The 18,498-nt window shown below is 28.9% G+C and overlaps 1 pseudogene; it reads left to right on the forward strand.

Moving 5' to 3' along the window:
• The first annotated feature begins 12,217 nt into the window (after positions 1-12,217).
• Positions 12,218-13,338, forward strand: LOC114373173 (annotated as a pseudogene).
• Positions 13,339-18,498: the final 5,160 nt, after the last annotated feature.

Here is an 18,498-nt window from a genome sequence, read left to right on the forward strand (position 1 = left end):
CTCTAAACTAACAACCCTTCACTCTCCATGAAATGTAAGGAAAGACAATACAGTTAGACCGTAGAAAACGTAAAATAAAAATAATAGTTAAAATTTTGAAGAAATCGCGAATCGAAGAATGAAATCAACAAGGGACCTAAGAAGCATGAGGGAAGGTGGAACGTCAACAAGAAGAAGAAGAGAGAGTATGGAGGCACGCGACAAAGTTCCAGCAGGCTAGGGTTTTAATTTTTTTCAGCGGAATTAAGACAATTTTTACTAAAATCCGTCTTAAATTTTATTAGACATAACATTCTAAGGCGATTATCAATAATCGTCTTAGAATATGTGTTGTAAAAGACATTTTTCATTATAATAATTACAAAAATGTCACCGACTTATTTTCTAAGACGGTCCACTTAGAACCATCATAGAATAGGTGTCGTAGAAACTTATATTTCTAGTAGTGTTAATGCAGAATTCCCTTTTGCGTTATAAAAATCGTTTAGTTAAAAATTTCCCCACAATAAAATCTTATGCATTTTTAACTTGCTGCCAAATTGAGTTTGAATAAGGTGTAAATTTTTAATTGGTGTGGATATTTTTTCAAGACAAAAGAGGAAAAAAAACAAAACATTGGGATTTGGGGGCATAGACCAAACCCAAGGCACAGAAAAAACGATGCAAATATGAAATTAGGAAGATCAAATCTATTCCTAAAGAATTTATTTCTACAATCCCATCCGAAAAAGTCTTCTCTGAATGCATCATGAAAGACTAACTTATCTGCACACTTATTTTCATAAATGTAACTAACCAAAAAACTCATTTCTAGTTAACTACACACAATTAATTTATCCATTTATTTCTAATATCCCACTAGGCTAAAAGAAGTAAAGCTTTAAATACTAGCGAGGAATTACATTCAAGCTAAAGATGATTCCGTCCTTTCTTTGTATGCTTACTCTCAATGGCCTTCATAGCTCCCACAACTCACTAGTTCAACGTGGAGTGTATGCTTGGTGCCCTAATTAGCATCAAAACAATCAACAGTGGCTCCACTGTGGTCTCAAAATACTCCCACAACTAGCAGGTTCAAGTTCTCCTTTTGCAGTTCCGTTAGAGTTAAACTTTAATCAACTGCGCGCAGAAAGGAAGGTGACAATCAACTTGCTTAATGAAAGGAAAACAGCTTGATTAACAAGAGATAGAGAAAGATTTTAGATCATAAGATCATTCACCAAGGCAGATATCTCACTAATGTAACCATGTTTAAACTATATATTTATTCTCTTAAAAATAACTTTTATTACAAATAATTTGGTAGACAAACTGTAAGTAAGTCATCTTAATCATTCAATATTACATTTTTTTATAGGAAAAAATAATATCAATATAGGAACTTGGTACATGATGTATCAAGAACAATAATATTAATATAGGAAAAATTCAATATTGCATAGTGATCATTATAAATTACCCACCATAAATCATAATGTACTAGTACACGGTATGCATCTTATTTACGTCAAAAGTTAAATTTGAATGGCATCTGATCTAATGAATTATTAACAGTGTGTTTAACTATCTGTTATAGAATTATTATACTAGTTACTCCAACGAAAGTAAAAAGTTCATTAGACTTTATTCAAACAAAAAATTAAAAATTGACACCGGTGAGAATAAATTAACATTTAAAAAGTTTGCACAAGTGGGGGCAATTCATTTGTTTGATAAAGCATGCTCTCGCGAAAAGTTGTTTAATTAGTCCAAAATTCGGATCACTTTAAAATTAAATGGAAGCTATCAGTTATGATAATGATGTTGCCCTTTAAAATTGATTGAAGTTCAGTTCGGATAATGATGATGCTGCCCTTTTACTCGTTCACTTCAGCATCATCACCTCAAAGTTACTTTGCATTCGAAGGGAGAAAATGATCATTTCCTTTTATCGCGGCATGTTAATTATGATTTAAACCCACTGACTAAAACATTAATAAATACTTTTATTTTTAAATAAAAAACACAATGCTCTTTTTTTTTTATTACTTACAATCACAATGTAGATATATTATTACCAATAAATATTATATTTTGTTAAGAAATATATTTTTAATTTCTTAACTACTTAACGGTATAGGTATTGATTAACGTCTAAAAGTTTTTTAATATATTATTTATTTTAAAGGTAATATATTAAAAAAATAATTTTATTAAATACTACCTTAAAGTTTTAATTAATTAATTTGAATAATTAATCAAGACATTTTCTGATTGGTTAATTTCGTTGAATCATAATGTCCCTGCAGGTTCGTTATATTGATGTTTTTTTTTTTTTTTTATCATGATGGATACAGTTCCATTTATGTTTTAATAAAAAGCTTTAAAGGGGCCATTGCGAAAATCAGGCCAGTTATCGTGACTATTTAGGACGTATGTAGATTAATTGAATGCGACGAAGGAGTTGAGACTTGACAGAAGTAGAGTAACATTTTTCCAATTTAATTATTATGTACTTACAATATAAAAATTTGTCTTCTAATCATAATATGTTAATGACTTTTGATGCAGGAGTTGTTATTTTAGCTGTTTAATCTGATAATATCATTGTTCGGATGCTAAATGAAGACGTACGTAAACCATGGCAGAAATTTTGCTGAATTTCTAGGTGAAATTCGAAATCTGAGGAACCAATTCCAACCACTTGGCTGATTGTTTTGCTAAGTATAGATTGTCTATTACAAATGATATGGTTATGTTTAATTCTGTTCCTGCTTTCTTAAGAAACTCTTTGGATAATGTCTTTATTTCGGTATCTTTTTTGGTGATTAATTAATCTTGGGTTTGGGCGTATTTTATCCAGTCCATTCAGGAAAAAAAATGTTATTAACTTTTATAATACTTTTTTTTATCAAATTATAATAATTTTCTTAAATTATAATTAAGATAATCTCTGATGAATTAATAAATTTTAAAAAATAATACATGAAAATTAAAACTCAACATTTTAAATTAATTTATTATTTGATTTGTTTCAATTATAATGAAATAAAATGATAAATGAGATTGTAATATATATTATTTTAGTGTTTCTCCCATCACAATTCTATCCCTTCTAATTTAAACTTCTAAAAACTTATCATTTTTACATTGTGTCTTTTGCAATGCATCTACTTGCTTTTGACTTAGTTTTATTTGTTTACTGTAAAGCAACTAATTCCTCATAATTTGCTCATTGAATTCTGCTTTAGTTATTATTTTGGTCCCTGTGTTTATCTCTATTTTACTGTTTTGATATTATATGTAAAAATTGAATTTTTACTTGTAAATTTAATGCACTTCGATCAGTCTCTTTTTTGTCACTTGTCTTTTAAATTCATTAACTTTGGTCATTGTAATATTGTTACAAATTTTTTTTCTAGCAATATAAAACCGCAAAAATATAATTTTCTGACAATAGTTAAACTCTAAGAAATTTCTTCCACAATAAGAAAAAAAAGAAACCTCAACACTCTATTCTTAATTACCTCAAAAAATATTTCTTCCACTCAGTAACCTTCAAAGATCTCATTCACTTTCCAGCCCTTATATTTTATAAAAAAAATAATATGTTCACAGAAAGTTTTTAATAAGTCATGAAATAATGACCAATCTCTTCTATATAACCATTTAATAAGTTCTTAAATTAATGTTTTAAAAATTAAAACGTAACACATTAGTTAATTGTTTAAAAAATATAGTCATCAGATTGATCCGACTATTAAAACAATTATCCAAATTCATGATTTTATGTTACTAATATTTAGTACGGTGACATTTTAAACTTATAAAAAAATAACTTGATAACAAATATTTTCGAATTCAATGTGTATATATTATTAAAAAAATAGTTCAAGGAAAAATACTCTTAATTAAATTCCTTAGTAATAATATAATATTAATTATGTTTACACACACACACACACACACACACACACACACACACACACACACACACACACACACACACACACACACACACACACACACACACACACACACACACACACACACACACACACACACAAAAAATAAACAAAAGTTGTGTAGTTAAAGCATTGATAATAATAAGAAAATAGTAATTTTAAATTATCTTTACGAGATATATACTTTTAATTTTTTTATTTATTAAGCAAATAAAATATTAATATATTTTTAAAATTTTAACTAAATTTATTTATTTATATTTAATATGTAACTTCCTAATTTCTGACTTGTTAATATTCATTTAGTTTTAAGTCTAATAAGAATAATATTGCACTATAAAAGGGTCGAACCAAGCATAAAACCACCAAACTTAACTTTAGGCCTAAAAAAATATTTCACACTTTTTAAGCTTAAATGAAATTTTAGTCAATTCTTTTTTAAAACCCGCAAGTTTGATTTTTTTTATTTTAAAATAGAGACATTCAATTTTTATATTTTTAAATAACCTTATTTTAAAGTAAAAATATTTAATTCTTGAATTTTGTTAATGGAAATTTGATGAAAAGGTAAATTTTTAAATGTTAGAAGATTAAAATTGTGAATTTTAAAAAAGAAAAATTAAATGTTTTTTTAAAAATAAAGAAACAAAAATTATAAATTTAAAAAAAATAAGAAGAACAAAATTATACTTAAGTTTAATTTTTACAAAGCAAAGACACCTTTACAAAAAATCTATCTATATTAATAAAAAATACTTACTATGTAACTAGCACATCTAAAATAAAATATCACTCTTAAATTTTATCTTACAGAACATTCATCGTTAGATCGACTTTAATAAGAAGATATATATTCTTACAAACTTTAGAGTAATATATAGCCACAACAAATATACAGTTTTATTTGCATGTGTATGCGTCTGTGCAAGAGAACTACAAAAGAGAATTATAGACAAAAGAAAAAGAAAATAAAATTTAACCAAGAAGAAGCGAAGAAAGAAAAGAAAAGATATATAAAAAGATGGAAGAGGGAAAAGATAGAACAAGTGAAAATATAAAATTTAGTCCCCAAAAGTGTAAAAAGTACAACAAATATATCCGGATGTTAATAATGTATTATGAATAATTATTATAATTTTAAAAAAAATTTATAATGATTGCGATAAAATTTTGGGAGAGTTATATCACACTGGTAAGTTCCTATTTCCGTTATATAATTTTTAAACTTCATGAATGATTGAGACATTGCATAAAAAATTATCAATGAAAGTAAATTTTTATTGTTTTAGCGAATTTTTCTTACTTTTTTTCAACTAAAAAAAATCAATCATTTGATTGTTAACTCTTCAATAAATGTTATTAACACAGAAAAAAATAAAAAGAAATTTTATTGTAAAACGATAAGAAAATAATTATTTTTATTTAATCGATCACTATTTATTTAATTGTTTTTATAATAAATTTTTCATAATAAAATATGAATGTCTATTAGTATATACAATGACGTTAAATTATAAATTATAATAAAAGTTTGTTGATTTTTAAATTATTATTTTTTAAATCATACACAATTAATTTTTATTGATTGATTATTTAAAAAATCATAATCTTAAAAAAAATCATTTCAAAGGAGGTGAGTATTTTTTACAAATTAAAAGTGTCATTGTAATTAAAATTTTTCCTAAAAATTATTCATGATCTAATTTAACTATAATTTTTTATAATAAACATTTTTTTTTTACTTGAACCTTTTATCAAGCATGGAAGTATAAAAAAATTATTAATAAGTATTCTTTTTTCTTTTAGACTCAATTTAATTTCCGAGTTTGTTAAAATCATTTGTCACAATCATTATAATTTTTTTTCAAATTATAATAATTAATCATAATCTACTATTAACGTTTGGATATATTTGTCACAATAGTATTGATATGAATATTGATTGTTATTTGAAATATTAAGTACTTTATAATGACAATTATTTAAAATTTAGAATATTGAATGATTAAATTATATTAATTACTTAATTATATTATTTTTTATAATTTTTAATATATATTGAGTTAAACCAATTTGATTAATGACGTATTAACTTAGTATATCAAACAATTCGATTACCTGTCCAATTCTTAAAACATTGGACTATAACACTACTCTTATCTGATTTCATGATTTAATTTTATTTTTTAATAAGTTATATTAATCTTAGTCATTCTAGTTATATATAATCTAGATTTATAGTTCTCACGAAGCTATGGTCAGAAATTAAAAAAGATGGTATCAAATAAATTTTGTAATTCTCTTTAACAAATCTATATTAAGGTTACACTTTAAGAAATCTATACAAACATATATGCAAGAAATAATTGAAAAACATGCTTTTCCAACCAATTCACACAATAAAAAGGTTTTACTAGAATATAATAACGATTCAAATATTGCATTTTTATATTGTTTTCAAAGATTTTTGTGATAATTATCTCTTATATATTAAATTAAAGTGCATTTTTATAGAATTGAATAGGAGAGTATGAAGGGATGCTAAGTTTAGAAACTTTGGCCACTCTCCCATTCGCGAACCTAAGGAAAGGGTCGCACGGTGCTTTTAATTACCATCTCTCAGTCAACTGAAACCGGATACATGGAAGGCTGCAATTGTAAATTAAATTGCCTGGGATGCAGTTATCGATCTATTGATGATTTACATTTTGGGGGAACTTTTATGATTTTTTAGTTTTTTCAACAAAAATGACATACATTTTCTTTTGGTAAATGAAAAAAAAACATTTTGGGAAAACTAAGTTTGGAGAGTAAACTTATGTTGGTGACATGTTTGGTTACCCAAAAGTATGTTTGCATATGAAAATTTTGCCTGAAAACTCAATTTTATAGAAGTAAGACTTCGGTTGGTTTTGTAAACTTTAAGTTTGACAAAAACTTGAGTTTGTAAACTTTAATCCTAACTTGCACTATGCTGTTAGATTAAATGGTTAGATAAAATGTTAAAATAATCCTTATATGATAATGGCCTTGATTCAAATAATGGCACTTTGGCTAGTTGGATAATGGATAAGAGATTTTGGAATAGTGGCAGTATTTGGATATATAATTCATGATTGTATTACAAGTACTGTTGTAAAGGGAATTACTGGTGGTCAATTGTTTCAAAGAGTCCTTGTTTCAAATTTTGATAGAAATGATTTTGAAAGAGTTGAGGTTAAAAAGATTAATTTGTGTTTGGGAATGATATTTTAAAAGTGAGTTAAAAAGAATTGATTTTGTTTTGAATACTAAAGTAATATCACTTTAGAAGTGTAAATATATTTGCAGGACTCATACCCAAAATCAATTTATGTCTAAGGAAAAGGTAGAAAATTTCATCCTCTTAAATTTATTTCTAGTTGGGAAAAAAGAATCAATTCCTGGATAATCAAATAGTTTGATCTCCATTGTGATTCTCACATGTAACCAAATAGGATACTAGTCATATGTTTTAGGCTTTGTTAATATTTCATGCAAATACAGGTTAGTCAAAGGGGAAATGTTGAGATTCTTGAAACCTGAATGCCTTCAGAACTATGTCAAAAAGGTGGATGGACTCACGATTAGAAAATAATGTTTTTACATCGGTTATCTAAGACTATAACATCGGTTATTAAACTGATATTGAAAGTAATATTGTTAACATCGATTTTGAAAAATCGATGTTAACGATATTACTTCAACATCGGTTATTTAAAAAACCAATGTTATATGATAAAAATTATGAAAAAAAAAGTTATAAATCTACATATCAACATCGGTTTTTTAAAGAACCGATGTTAACTGACACTAACAACATCGGTTTTTTAAAGAATCAATGTTAACTGAGACTAAAAACATCGATTTTTGAAGAACCGATGTTAACTGGCACTAACAACATCGATTTTTTTAAAAGAACCGATGTTAATTGGCACTAACATCGGTTTTTTAAAAAGTGTAATAAGTGTAATCAAGGAGTTCAAACATTCAAATTACTCTCTCTGTAGTGCGAGTGTGCAACAAAATCTTCTTATCTAGCCATGCATTTGTAAAAGTTCTTGCTTTCCAAAAAACCATCAGTATTAGAGAATTTGTTATTTCAAGCTACAAAAACCAATGGATATTCAATAAAATTGCAATGACAAAGCAGAGTTATTCTAGCCGCAACAAGTTTTGGAGAAAAGCACTAATATGCATAAAGAAAATTAATAATCCAGCAAGAGAAAATGGTGACATACAAAACTGTATCGTAATGGAGTTGCCAACAATGCTTTGTGATTAAAACTTTTAAAACTGATCTAATATAATGCTCTAAACCAACAATCAGGGGTAGTTGAGCATATGATACTAAAACAGGGATTTAATGGTCTGCTAACAATAGTGATGGTCGCAATTAGTCCACTACCTACTCAACTCAAGGAGGATAAAAAGTTAAATATACAAGCAATACCAATCTTAAAAACCACAAAACATAGCAATTACAAACTATTTCCAACAACTTTATTACTACTAAATTACCAAATCAAAATATTGAATGAAACTTCACTTGTAGGTCATAATTGACAACAAGGTTGCCGCTGTCCAAGCTGTAACAAAAGGAAATACATCAATGACCAAATTTTTACTACGTCAGACAAGATGAATTAGTACTTAATACAAACATGCCTGAGCACTGATAATTTCTTTCCTAGAGAAGCAAAGAGAGCTAGGCCACTACTATGAGAAGCAGAAATGTGTAGGTCTTTAACACCATTTGTGCTGGAAGGCAATAAGATGTCTTGCCTCTCAAATGGAGACATACCTAGTAGTAGTATGTAAAATAAATTTAAAGGGGTTATAATTAGTTAACAAACTTGTATTTGCATTGTGTGTACATTTAGCCAATATTTTCATCTCAAATGGAGACATACCTAGTAGTAGTATGTAAAAATAATAATTAATATATCTAAAAATTAAAAACCATCTTCTAAAGAAAATCAAACAAATTTTTAAAGAAAATTTTATAATTAGGAATGTAATGAGTATATTGTACTGTATACTTTAGCCAAACTATTTTTTTTAGAGGAAAGCAAAATTCCTGTGCAAGAAGAAAGAGAAAGAATAAGCCCAAACTCTTAGCGCCAACACAAAATTTTGATCCATCAGGCTCTAACTCCAACACAATATTTTTTGCCACTCCCAACAATTACTACAAACATTAGTAAAATGCTTCACCAAGAGACAAAATCACAAGCAACCCGTGGGCAAGAAATGAAGAAATTACCTAAAAATAGAAACTATAAATTTGTAGTAACCAACTCCACGGAAACTTCAAGCTAATGTTTCTGCATTAATTCAATTTTTGTTATCATACACTACTGCACTAGTTCGTCCTTGTTCTACCCAAACAGGCATGTTTGTGCGCAAAATTGCTTCATTTGTTGCCTCAGCCTTTTAGACACATTAGGGGAAATTGATAATTTGAAATGATAAGCACACTTCAGCATTTGAGTCTATAAGCGCTTTTAATTATGCTTCCTCATCTTCATTATTATATCTATTGTCATGTATCCTTAAGATGAATTCTCACACAAGCTAATCATATTCACACTCACACAAACATTTACTTCACACATACAAAAGCAGCATTATAAAGATATTTTTTTCAAAATTGCATACATGCCCCTTGAATCCTCTTTCAGTGATAGGGCACTTGGGTCCGCTGGCCCTCTTCTTCGTGGTCTGATAAACAAGCTTGCCACATGTATTCAACAATCAGCAACTGCAGATTAAAATATATTTTTGGAGCCCTTGCGGCGGCACAAAACGACAACGCGCCATGAGTGAGAATAAACGACGATGTGAGGCGAGCGAAGAGAGTTTATTTACCGGGAGTCTTGACGACTCTGTGCTGGTTGGATTTGGTGGCATAGCTGTAACGCTTGCAGTAGGTGAGACATTGCACCATCTTCTCTGATAAGCTTCTTCCAAACCCTAGAGTTTCACTCTTCCACGACAAACAGAGAAAAAGGTTTTCGTGGACGCGCTGGGGTATATATAATGAGAGTGTTTCTGCAGCACCCTAAATCTAAGTAATAATATTTGAGTGATACTATTAAGGTATTTAAATTTAAGTTCTTATAATTCATTTTATGGCCGGGAGAGGGAAAAAAATAATTATATGAGTAAAAGGATACTAATTTCATTTGAAATATCATCTTCTCTCCTGAACTTTTTTATAAAATAATGATAAAAAATAGTTCATAAATGACAAAAATAAAAATTTAAAAGTAATAAATAAGATAAATATCCATTTTAGTTCTTCAAAATATTAGGTGATAACAAATTGGTATGAAAAATTTAAATTTAATTATCAAATATGCAATAAGTGTGATAAATTGTGAAATTGAGGTTGGTAACAATTAAGAGTAGGTACAAATTTTATGTATGTATATACGATCCATCTTAGTTTTTTAATTTTTTTATTATTAAAAGTTAAAATCTAATGTTAAAATATAATTTAATGTTTTTATCGTTATTTAAAAATCATATTTTAATATATATTTCATTAGAAAAAAGAAAAAAACTAAAATCATAATTTAACATACTATTTCAGTTTTTAAAAGAAGAAAAATGTTTTAAACAAATAAAAAACAAAATCATATTTAGATATATGATTTTGTTATTATGAAATTGTATACCAAAGTATAACTTATCTATTTTTGTAATTAAAAAAAATACCGATTATGATCATTTTTTAAGAATTTAATCCATTTCCCTAATTAATCCAAAGTCTGAACAACGACACCGCATGGTTAGAATGATTTTGGTTCATTAGGGATTTACCAAAGTATAACTTATCCTTTTTTCATTTTTATATAATAAATAAAATATAAAATATGAAAGGAGGCTACACATAGAGGGGTTAGTTAGCATATGTTTTTGAAAATGTTTTTATGGAAAAAAAATTCATTGAAATAAACTATTTAAATAAATAAAATATAATAACTAAGTTACAAATTTTATATTTTTCTATAAAATAAAAATATAATAAATAATCTTAATAATTATTTATGCATATTAAAATTAAAATCAAAACATATTTACATCAATAAAAAATATAATTTTTTTAAAATAATAAATTAAATTATATATATTTAATCTACAGTTAATCATATCCATAAGTAAAAGTAGTCGTAGGTATAAATTTGTAGAGATTTTAAAATATAGTGAAGATTTAATATTTATTTATTGATTGGTGACCAATATCTCATAAAATATAATTTTTAAATATTTATTAGACATTTTGATAATAAATAATATATACATTGTTTGTGTAAATGTTTTTGTATGATAAATATTTTATTTTTATAATAATTAAATAAAATATATTAATAATAAATTTTAATTGTTTGACTATATAATTGTTTTTACTAACATTCTATAAAAGTTATATAAAAGTTAAACTCTACTATTAAAAATAGTTTTTTATTTTATTTTCAAATGAACTAATATGCAATGATTAATATAAATGTGTGTTATATTTAAATGATAATCATGAAATAATAAAATTAAAATTACAGAATTTATTTTAAAAATTTAGTTTAATTTTTAAATGCTTACCTTTTGAATTTGTTATTGTTTATTAATTATTATATTTTTTTAATTAAAATATAATTAATAACTCAATATATGATTTTTTTAAAATATATAAATAATTAAAGAAAAAGAGTTTATATTAACATCGGTTATTTTAAAATCGATGTTGTAAGTGCTTAGACTACATCGGTTTTAAAATAACCGATGTTAAAATCGCACTAAATCAAGCTGTTAACATCGGTTATTTGAAAACCGATGTTGTTAAGCACTTACAACATCGGCTATTTTAAAATCGATGTTAAAATCGCACTAAATCAAGCTGTTAACATCGGTTATTTGAAAACCGATGTTGTAAGTGTTTAACGACATCGGTTTTCAGATAACCGATGTTAACAGCGCGATGTTAAAACTTATTTTTTTAGTAGTGACTTGTGAATGCTACATTGCTGAGAGAATTCAGAGAGAATGAAACAATTGGAGCTATGGTCTTCATGAAGAAACTGTCCTATGAGATAGCATGCAATGTATTGTTTGACATTAAGGATGAGCACACTAGGGAGGCTATGTTTGTAGATTTTACTTTAGCATTTAAAGCAATTCATTCTCTTCCCATCAATCTCCCTGGTACCACATTTTGGAGAGGCCAGAGAGCCAGAGCAAGAATTGTTGACAGGATGATTCCTATTATGAACAAAAGAAGGGAGGAACTGTCAAAAGGAGTTCTAAGCTCCCCAAATGACATGCTTTCTTGCCTGCTTGCACTAAGGGATGACAATCATCAACCATTAGATGATGATTTAATAACTGACAACTTGATTTTTTTTATTTGTTGCTAGTCATGGCACATCTGCCACTCTTATGAGCTTGATGATATGGAAGTTATCCAGAGATAAAGAGGTCCACAATAAAGTTTTAGAAGGTAATTAACACATAGACTTAAGAGTTTAGAGTATGCTATGGTTTGTCATTCCAATGTACAAAATAAAAGAGAATTAGTCCTTTGGTTATTTTGCTGAATTCTTTTTATTGCAGAACAAATGGAAATTATAAAGCAAAGGGAAGGAACAGAAGAGTTACATGGGCAGAGATACAAAAGATGAAATACACATGGAGAGTTGCTCAGGAATTGATGAGGATGATCCCTCCTTTGTTTGGAAGCTTTAGGAAAGCACTTAAAGAAACTAACTACGAAGGCTATGACATACCAAAAGGGTGGCAGGTGATATTAATTAACATCCTCAAAACTAAATAAATTATATTTTTTTTCTTCACACTATCATCTTTTGGAGGTAATGTTATTTGAGACATTGTCTCATTATCTAGTACTAAATGTGAGTATTCTTTCCACAAGGTTTAGAATTGTGATTCGTCATGTTTTAGGAGACTAACCCTTTCGCTAAACCTATTTGTTATTCGTCTTCATAAATTAATTAGTGACATCTTTTTTGGATAAACTTTAATGTTAGATTTATTCATTGTTCAGGTGTATTGGGCAGCATATGGAACACATATGAATGATGATATATTTGAAAATCCACACAAGTTTGATCCATCACGTTTTGAGAATCCACCCAAGATAATTCCACCTTATTCTTACCTTCCATTTGGTACAGGGCTTCATTATTACGTAGGAAACGAGTTTGCCAGCATTGAGACCTTGACTATTATTCACAACTTTGTAAAAATGTATGAATGGTCTCAAGTAAACCCAGAGGAAGTAATCACTCGTCAACCAATGCCATATCCATCCATGGGTCTCCCAATTAAGATGAAACCCAGATGTATTATTCCTTAAACTTCTTTTCCTACCTTTCATTGTTTTTTTTTTACGTTGTTGTTTATTATTCTCTCATGTATATTAATGATATATAACATTAGATCAATTTGTATGTGATTTTTTTACTGCATGATTGAATTAGTTTATTAATGAATTACTCATGAAAAAAAGTTTATTAACGAAATAATTATATCACATTCCTAAGATGATTATTAAAAAAGTAATAATTTTATTTTGATAATATTACGCTTAGCTATGGCCTAGTTTGTATACATATAGCTAGGTGAGTTGCACAGAAGATTTTATGTCACTACTACAAAAAGCAGTTTTAACATCGGCAGATTAACATCAATTTTGGACAAAACCGATGTTAATCTAAATGCGGTGGCATAAATGTAAATAATATATATTCATCAACATCGATTTTTCCAAAAACCGATGTTAATCAAAAGACGTTAACATCGGTTTTTTAAAAACCGATGTTAATAGGAGTAGTTAACATCAGTTTTCGAAAAACCGATGTTAACATATGATACGATAACATCGGTTTTTTGGAAAACCGATGTTAACGTCTTGTGATTAACATTGGTTTTTAATAAATCGATGTTAACGTATGATATGTTAACATCGGTTTTTCTCAGAAAACTGATGTTAACGTTAACATCGTTGGGTTAACATCGGTTTTTTGTTGAAAACTGATGTTGGACTTATATATTTTAAAATTTCAGAACCCGAGCCCTACACTTTTCCTCGCGCTCTGTTCTTCTCTTCTGCTTCGTCTTCGCTTCTTTTTTGCGACCGTGAGTACAGGTTCTTCAACTTGTTTGTACGACTTATCCACGTTACCTAGGTACAATTTGTTTTTCTTCTTCGCGACCTTAGGCTTTGTTGTCTTCTTCTTCTTCTTCTTCTTCCTCTTCTCCTTTGTTTGTTTGTTTGGGGAACTTGTGCTCACTGCAAGGATGTTTGTTTGTGTGTGGTGCAAGGAGTTGGTTTGTGGAAGTCGTGGTAGCTCGAAGGAGTTGGTTTGTCGTCATTGCCCTGGGCTGTTTGGGGTGCTGACTTTGCATTCCGTTTGGGGTGCTCACTCGTGCTCGCAAGGTGTCATTTTCAGTGAGGTAATTCATATTGATTTGTGTCCTTTGAATGCCTAATGGGTAGGTAGGTAGGTGTGTGTTGTAATGCGTATAGCACCACGACAAATGTAACAATGTTCTACATTTCCTTTTATTGTTCTGTGTTCTGAGCTTTGAGGAGTCACTATCTCACTTGATTTGTTGGTCATTGTGCTTTGTTTTTGTTGGATTTTTCACTTCTGAAAGACCTAGAAGGTAAAAGCCTATATGACCTTTTTGAAAGAGGCAAATGAAAGGAAGACAACTATGGGTTTGTAGGGCTTGTTTTTGGTGTTGTGGGGTTTGTGTAAGGGTTTATAGGGTTCATGTATGGGGTTGTGGGTGTGGTTTGTCCTGTTGAGCCAGGTGCTTGAGAAATTGTTGTTAGGTTTAGTGTAGGAAATAAATTTGTTGTGGCTGGAGTTGTGGGGTTTACTACAGGAACTGCATCCAACTTGGTATCAAATTCATATGAGATTTGTTGTTGCTCTTCTCTGAATGTTGTGGCTTTACTTTGGCCTGCAAAAGAAAACAAGGATCTTTCAACTCTTCAACAGGACAAATGAAAAGTAATTGCTGAAATTGAATTAGTAAACATGAATGATTTAACTCATAAGTGTTTGTGTGATTGCTCCCTCTCATATTTTAAAATTAATTTGCTTATGAACTGTTAACTCTAGTATCTCAGCAGTATCTCTGTCTAAATGAAACAATTTAATTTGCTTTTCAATCCTGTGAGGTTGTCTTGCATCGTTTGAAATGTTGTTATCAAATGACTTTCTTATCCTCACTATCGTAATATTGTCTCAAAGAACCAATCTGATTAAATGTTGCTGATAATCCATGATAAGGAATTATTTGTAGGATACCTTGAACCAAGATGAAGCCTCAGCTAAGCCTTCCTTCTGTGATAATCCGTTATAGAACATGTGGGGCTTTTTATTTGTAGGATACCTACCTACCAATAATAATCTGTATGGGGTTGGTGGCTTGTCATGAAAATTCTGTGTCTTGCAAATACTTGTATCATACAATTAGTAATCTAAGATCCTTCTAATCTTTTGTTTCCCAGGAACTCTATAGCTAGAAGATACATTTGATTGGGTTTTAGTGGTCAGCTAATCAAGGTATGAGGTTTGTTTGCTACGTCATCAGTTGCTTTGCTGGACTTGCTAGACTTAATCTTGCATATACTGAGGTATGACTTGATCGAGGTACGAGGTGATGAAGATACATTTCCTTGATATTTTTGTATGCTTTGCTGTGCTGATGATTTTGTTGGTGAGAATTGCAATTGTGATGTCATGCTATCTTGAAACACAAGCTGACAATTAAAAAGATATTGATTAGTATGAATAATAGGGAAGTTAGGCCTTAATTATAATGCTATTTTGATAAAGAGCTCATAAAATCTCTGAACCTTGTTCATATATTCGTCCGAACTGTGAGTGTTCTAGTGAAAATGAAGAAATCCCCTACTAAAGGATATCGATAAGCAATTCACAAAGTAAACAAGGATGATAGTGTATGCTGTTTCTTAAATATGTAGTGTATATTTTATATTCAGTAGTTGCTTTTTGAAGGATAATTCATTGTTCACCTATGTAGTGTATATCTGTGAATGTATGTATACATGATTTTGATGATGTCAAAAGAAGAATAAAACAAGGCTCACTTTGCTTCAAGATTAATACAAGATTGTTTCAACAAACAAAGCTTTGATTCAAGATTTCTTCAAGATCAAGTCTTGCCTCACAATGAAAGGTTTCAAGTCATTCAAGACACATGTAATCTATTACCAATACATGTAATCGATTACAAATGGTTTGAAAGTATGTAATCGATTACCAGAGACTCTGAACGTTGGGAATTCAAATTTTAAATGAAGGGTCACAACTGTTCAAGAAAAACAACTGTGTAATCGATTACACTAATTCTGTAATCGATTACCAGAGAGGATTTTCAAGGAATATCACCAACAGTCACATCTTATCATTTGAATTTTGAATGGCCATCAAAGGCCTATATATATGTGTGACTTGGGACGAAATTGAAGATAGAGTTTTGCTTGGAAAAAATGTCTTATCCTCTCAAAAGACAATGAGAGAGATTCCGAAAGAACTTCATTGTCAAATGCTCTCTCAAAAGAAATCCTTGGCCAAACACTTGCAAAATCTATAAGGATTCCTACATGATCTTGATTGCAATATTCTTCTCTTGAAGAGAGAATTCTTCTTCCATTCTTCTTATTCAATGAGATTGGTTAAGAGACTGTGAGTCTCTTGTTGTAAAGGATTCCTGAACACAAGGGATGGGTTGTCCCTGTGTGGTTCAGACTTTGTAATGGATTTTACAAATATAGTGGAAATCTCAAGTGGGTTGCTTGAGTACTGGATGTAGGCACGAGAAGTGGCCGAACCAGTATAAAATTGTGTTTGCATTCTCTCTTCCCCTATCTCATTTATGTTATTGCAATCAATTTTGCCTTGCATGTTTATAGAACATTATTAAATTGATTGTTGTTGCTTCTTCTGCATTCAAGAATAGATATGGCCTCATCCAAATTTCCATTTCCTGAGGGAAATTCTATGAATAGGCTCTTATGTTCAAGGGTGAGGGTTATCATTATTGGAAAACCCGAATGCAGATCTTTATAGAAGCCATAGATCTAAAGATATGGGAAGCCATCGAATTTGATTCATTTATTCCTACAATGGTAGAGAGAAATGCAACTACATAAAAAAAACTAGAGAAGAAAGAAGATGATGATGAAAGAAGAAAGAAGAAGGTTCCTCTTTAGCCCCAAAATGCTGAGTGCAATCAACTTGGGCACATGAGATTCAATTGTCCTGTGTTTAAAAGAAAAATGGAAAAATCCGACAAGATGAATTTCAAAGAGAAGAAAGAAAAGAAAGGATATATCACTTGGGAAGATAATGTCATAAATTATTCAAGTGATTCAGAGAAGAAAATCATAAGTCTGGATATCATGATGAAAGACTATGAAAATGGAGAAGAGCAAAGTCGATACATTGATAGCAATTTCTCCAAACACATGGCATGCATCAAAGTTTATTCATTTTTTCTCTCCAAGATAAATGAATATGTGATTTATGGAGACAGCAAACGAAGGCCACATTTCTCCCCAAGAAAAGTGAATATGTGATATATGGAGACAACAAACAAAGGCCACTTGATCAACAACTCCAACAAGTAATATCAAATGATACCAACAGGTCACTTGTCTTTGATTGATTACTTTTGATGCTTGTTTTCTACTTGAGTTTAGACTGTTCTTGATGATTGTGATTGAATTTGATTGACTGTGTTTGATGATTGATTGATTGTATTTTTTATTGTGTGTTTGATTGTATTGTCTTTGATGTTTGTTCCTGATTGAGTTTTTGATTGTTTTTAAAGAATCTATTAAACTTTTCAAATTAGTTTCATGTTTTAAGAAAACTATTTCAAATTTAGAAAAGAAAATTTTGAAATTGAAATTTGAAATTTGAAATTGAAAATTGAAAATTGAAAATTGAAAATTGAAAAGTTAAATTTGAAAATTGAAAATTAAAATTTGAAATTTGAAATTCAAATTTGGAAGTTGGAAGTTGGAAGTTGGAAGTAGTTATTGGAAGTTGAAAGTTACTGGAAGTTGGAAGTTGGAAATGAAAGTTATTGGAAGTTGAAAGTTGAAAATGGAGGTTGGAAGTTGGAAGGGGAAGTTACTAAAATTTGAAGTTGGAAGTTGGAATTTGAAATTTAAAATTTAAAATTTGAAATTTGAAATTTGAAATTTGAAATTTGAATTTTTTTAATAAAAATTATTATGTATAGTTAGTTGATTGTTAATTTAATTAATTTGATTTGAAATATTTGATGATTGATTGTATTTGATTGTGTTTGATTGATGTGTCATTGTACTTGTTTTTGCTTGATTAATATTGAATGATTGTTTTAATGCCATTTGGTATCACTTGATTATCATACATTGCAACAAGTGGTAACATCTTTCTCCTCTCTATTCATGATTTATTTTTGATGTTGACAAAGGGGGAGAGAA

This window comes from Glycine soja, chromosome 11, assembly GCF_004193775.1.
Source record: "Glycine soja cultivar W05 chromosome 11, ASM419377v2, whole genome shotgun sequence".
Taxonomy (NCBI): domain Eukaryota; kingdom Viridiplantae; phylum Streptophyta; class Magnoliopsida; order Fabales; family Fabaceae; genus Glycine; species Glycine soja.